Here is a 6000-nt window from a genome sequence, read left to right on the forward strand (position 1 = left end):
AAATCAGGTGACAGCTAGGTGTTCAGATGTGTTTATACAGAGCAGGCTGTTGGGATGTTTCCTAATGGGGATGCAAATCCCAGCATTCTAGGGCCAGCCACTGACACAATTATAAAGATAATGAGGAAAATAATCTTTATTTGGCAACTTTTCTTCTCCCTTTTATCTCTTTCCTTTTCCTCAGGCTTAAATCCTCAGAATTCCACATAGTTTTTCTTACTGGTTATCTAAGCAGCTATTCTATTTATGACTTTTTTTGTTCGTTTGTTTCCAGTTAGTTGTCAACTCTTACCTGGAAAGGAATTTACTGATAATGAAGGTGTTAGATGTCAACTAAGCATTGGTCAACACATTATATACCGTGATAGTCTATTCGCCCTGCCGTAAATTTCAAGTATGACTCTTGCTTGTAGTTTCTGCATTTTATTTATTTATATATATATATATTTTTTGTGTGAGGAAGATGGGCCCTGAACTAACATCTGCCAATCCTCCTCTTTTTGCTGAAGAAGACTGGCTCTGGGCTAACATCCATGCCCATCTTCCTCTACTTTATATGGGACACTGCCACAGTGTGGCTTGACAAGCGGTGCGTTGGTGCATGCCTGGGATCCAAACCGGCGATCCCCAGGCCACCACAGCAGAGCATGTGCACTTAACCACTTGAGCCACTGGGTTGGCGCCCTGTAGTTTCTGCATTTTAAATAAGAAACAATGTAACCTACCAATTAGGAGCAAAGGTTTACAATCAGAAAGGCTGGGGTTTGAATATTAATTCTGTCACTTACAAGTTGTGTCCTGAAAAGGTCACTTCATTCATCTATTCATAAGAGTGGCTAAATTTATTGAGGATTTACTATGTGACACACACTGATAAGCACTTCATCAGAATTCTCTCAGTCCCTATAATAACCTATTGAATAGGTACTATTCTAATGTCTATTTCACAGATAAGGGAAGTGAGGCTTAGAATTGTTAAATAACTTGCACAGTCATTGCAACTAATAGCAATGGAGCTGGAATTCAAAATACTCTCTGTGTAAGTAAGCATCTCACACTCCTCTCATCCCAACCTATTCATTCTTTGTCAGAAAAATGTGGGTAATTATGCTTCTTTAACAATTCTGTTATAAAGTTTAAATGAAGTTACATGTTCCGGAAATCCTAGAACAACTCTGGAACATAGTAGTAGGTGATTATATATAATGCCTAGCATCTTCTAATCTTCCAAATTCTGCAGACCCAGAATGAATTAAAATGACCTAGTATAATGACAGGGATTGAAGGTGTGGCAGATCAAAATTGGCCATCCTGAAATATATCTCTTGACCTTGATTATTTTCTCTGATGGACATTTGACCTCCCCCAAACTGCCTAAATAATTTAACATAGAAGGCCTGTTTCAGGAAGGAGTTAGTATTATATGATGGCTGTAATATCATGTAAAATAGATGCTACAATAGGAAAGGCACCAACAAGCCCATCTTATCAAAAATTCTCTCTCTCCCAGGCCACATTCTCTAGGTGGCCCTGCAAAGAGTTGCCAGACAAACATTTACATTTATAAGGGAAATCTCCATTTGTAAAGGCATCTCCCTCTCTGTATTAGGAAGAGGGGGGGATTGGCCTTATCTGTGGAAACTCTTATCAGTACAGAAGGAGAGGGCTTAAATCTGCATACCCTTGATTACTGTAATTTCTATCTCCCTTCTGTCTACCTCTGCACCCCCAAAATCTTCCTTTGTCTTTAGCTGAAGATGGTATTTAAGATGAGAATCTCTGCCACTGTATTGAGAAACACAGTTTCCCTGGTTTCTCCCACATATACATGTTATTAAACTTGGTATTATTTTCTCCTGCTAACCTGTCTTTTAATTACTTGGCCATCTATAAGAACCTTAGGGAAAGGGCAGAGGGGGATTTTCCCTCTTGTCCAACAGAGGTTATACTTTAAAATATTGGGAGCAATGCAAATATGTTAGATTATCTTATATAGAATTAATTTTCCCAAGATTCTTCTTTTAAGTGAAATATCATTATCCTTAGTCCATAGACAGGAAAGATATATTTTACATGTGCAATATGTGTTAGGATTTGTGATAAGTCTTAAAAAAAAGGCTCAGTTTTTCAGCCAAAGAACTTAGAGTCTAGTAGAATGAACAGAAAAGTCTTATTTTTAGATGCTATTTATTAGGTGTTAGAGTTGAGATATTTGTGCTTAAGGACTATAATAAGACAATGGAAAGATACTCAATAAAACCTTAGAAAGTCGGAGGAAGCCTTACAGGAGAAGGTGGGAAATCACGAGTTGTAGAAACAGAGGTACAAAAAAGATATTCTCTACACAGGGAGGATCATGTGTAAATAGATTCAGATACAAAAATGTTCTACATTATGGTAATTTATATGACTAGAGAGATGGTTTTGTGAGGTGATGAAGAAGATGAGTGGGTCATGGTCTGTTATTCTAACAAGTTAAAATTTTGATAAAAGAATGAGGATCCTTTAGCAATGGCATCATGTTTTGGAAGGATTGGTGAATGTTGGCTGATTTTATTTTTAAGTATCATCTATCTATTTTTCTAGTAAAAGTTTTCTAAATTTTCAAAGAAACACTTAACATATGTGACTTCTACCTCAATGCCAGGCATTGTCATGTAACTACGGCTAGTCGCTCAAAGTATCCCATCCTATTGGCCATAGCTCATAGGTCAGAAATGAGCCATCAGCACAACCAGAAGCAGCAAAATCCAATTGAAGGACTTAGGAGAATGTTTGAGAGAACCTCTCCTCCATTGGGGCTAGCATGCAAGTCTGAAATTGTCAGTGCCAACTTGAAATTAAGAGGAAGTGTTTCTGCCTCAGAGTTGAGCCACTCAGAAAAAAACATCACTGAGAGAGTGGGTGAGTGAGAGACTCTGTCCCGAGGACACTGTTTGAGCTACTGAAATCCTCTATATTTACCCAAGGACATTGGCTATTGTAATCAATAAATTCAGTACTTGAAAGTAAGTCTAATTTTGTATTAACTATATCCAAAAGCATTCTGACTATCAAAGAAAGCTAGGAGTGTATATTTTTGTTGCCCCTTTTAAAAGAATTAGCTTAAATTCATGGAAACAAGAACTACTGATGGGTTTATATTTCAGACAGTTGGGGTGAAAAGCTGTTTGATAAAAAAGTTGTTTCAAAAATGCATTCACATCTAAATTACAAGATAGATATTCATAAAATATGTGTTCTTTTTATCCTTCTGAGGAGATAACTGTTTCCTTTTTTATTTTATAAAATATGTATCTCAGCAAGTAGAGGTGTCTTGACCTGCAGTTATTCCCAAATACATTACTGCCCCATGAGGCCACATCAGCAGAATATTCCTTTCCTTCTCACCATCTAAAATGTGACTATCCACTAAACTGTAAGAAATTCGTCTCTGGTCTGTCCCATTTAATTCAACAAACAGTTGTTGAGCTGAGTCACAGGCTCTATGATAGATGCTGAGCCACTAATACAGATGACACCTTCTGTGCCCTGCCACTGCTCAAGTTCACTGGTAGAGACAAACGGGTAAACAGATTTATTACGTGACACGTGTATAAATACAAGCAAGCACAAAGGGCAGTGGTGGTACCAAGGAGGCCATGACTACATATAATGATTTAGAGGAGGGTTAGTCATGTCAGTGAGGGCTCCAGAGGGAAGATTCCACACTCTTCAGGATAATTCACAGTGGCTATGATATTTTTCACTCTGGGTATATCAATCTCAAGCTATCAGCAATATCTCACTTTTACAAAGTGAGATATTTTGTACTAAACTTCTTTAATACAACTTCTTAATTTCTATGAAGCTTTTATTTTGGATTAAACCACTTTTCTCAAAACTATTATGATACAACAAATATGGATTCACCCTCTTTCCACTTTCTCACTTGTCAAGAAAAACACAATGAGTATGGAGAGAGGAACAAAGACCTAAAACATTTATAAATATTTTTCTGAGTCTTCTAACATTCTAAGCTATACAGATCCATTGTGATGCTCTCAAAGAAATTTGTGACAAGACAAAGGTTGGGGCAAATTTTTACCTTAATTTATCCTATGGAGCCATTTATTTTTCAGAACATAATTAAGGTTCTAAGGGAAGAAAAAAGATTTAGTTGATGAGAGTAGGATGCTTATTTTTGATATTCAGATTTTTCCTCAAAAGAAAAGGACAAATAAAGGTATATTTAAATTGTTTTAAGTGACACACAAAGGCCTCTCTGAACTCATGGATTTAAAACTACCTGATAGCAGGACCTCCTGTTGGAAATGTAGTGAAGTCCAGCTCTCCTAATAATCGCTTGTCTACAATCCAAGTTCCTTTCTTTGTTTCTTAAGTTTCTCTCATAGTTTACACTATTGTCCAATAGTGCTGTCTGTTAGATGACAACAGTGGATTTGAAATATTTGCACATGGTGTGATATAAATGACATTTGGCTCACTGTTCATCACACTTTTCTTATTTTTGAAATGTGCTGAAGTTTGTATTGACTTTTTTTCATCATTATTAATCACAATCCCCATTTGTATATTTAGAAATAAGTTGCCAATGATATTTATAAATATTTAGTTAATTTAAGAAAAATAAAATTGTCACTCTTCACACAAAGCATAATGGTGCATACATAAAAGGCCAAAAATATACATCTTGAAAGTAATAAGTTAATGTAGCAAAGTCACTGATAAACAATTAACATAAAAATTTTCACTTTTAATATATAAGCAACTAGAAAATGAAAAAGAAGGTGTCACTTATGAGAGCATCAAAAAGTCTAATTACTGAGAATAAATCTAAAGATAGATGTTCTAAATCTCTGCACACAAAGCTATATGGCATAAGACATTAAAGACCTAAATAAGTGAACGTGTATATGGTGTTCATGTATCAAAAGACTCAATAGTAGAAAGGTATCAATTCAGCATGAATCAAGCTGTTAATTCAATATATAAATTTTAGCATCTCTCTAAATGGAAATTGGCAAGCCAGTGTTAAAATTTATGTGTAATGTATAATCTTTTGTGTTTGGCTTCTTCACTTAGAGTAATGTTTTTGAGATTCAAGTGGTAGCATGTACCAGTGCTCTGCTCCTTTTTATGGTTATATGATATGCCATTGTATGGTTATATCACAATTTGTTTCTCCATTCGTCAGTTGATAGACTTTTGGACTGTTTCCACCTTAAGCTATCATAAATAGTGCTTCTATGAACATGCATGTATCTATATTTCCTTGAATACCCATTTTCCAATCTGTTGGGTAAATATCTAGGAGTGGAATTGATGGGTCATATGGTAATTCTATATTTAACTTTCTGAGGGATCACCAAATTGTTTTCCACAGTTGCTGAACTATTTTACATCCTTACCAGCAATGTATGAGGGTTCTCATTTCTCTCATAAGCGCTCTTTTTTTTCTTATTACAGCTATCCTAGTAGGTGTGAAGTGGTATCTCACTGTGGTTTTCATGTTCATCTCCCTAATGATTAGTGATGTTGAGAAACTTTTCATGTTCTTATTGGCCATTTGTATATCTTCTTTGTAGGAATGTCTATTCAAGTCCTTTGACCATTTCTTAATTGGATTATTTGTCTTTATCGTGTTGATTTTTAGGAGTTCTTTATGTATTCTGGATAATAAACTCTTATTGTGTGCATGATTTGAAAATATTTTCTTCCATTCTGTAGATTGTCTTTTCACTTTCTTGATAATGTTCTTTGATAAACAAAACTTGTTTTTCTTTTTTAATTTGGATCAAATTCATTTTATCTATTTTTCCTTTTATGGCTCATGCTTTTGACATCATATCTAAGAATTCATTGCCAAATCCAATGTCATAAATATTTATTCCTATGTTTTCTTCTTTGTCAATATTGTTTTGATTATTCGGGGCCCCTTGAAATTCCATATGAATTTGAGGATCAGCTTTTCTATTTCTGCCAAATGGCCATCAGAGT

This window comes from Ceratotherium simum, chromosome 9 (assembly GCF_057802395.1).
Source record: "Ceratotherium simum simum isolate JZ-2026a chromosome 9, ASM5780239v1, whole genome shotgun sequence".
Classification (NCBI taxonomy): Eukaryota; Metazoa; Chordata; class Mammalia; order Perissodactyla; family Rhinocerotidae; genus Ceratotherium; species Ceratotherium simum.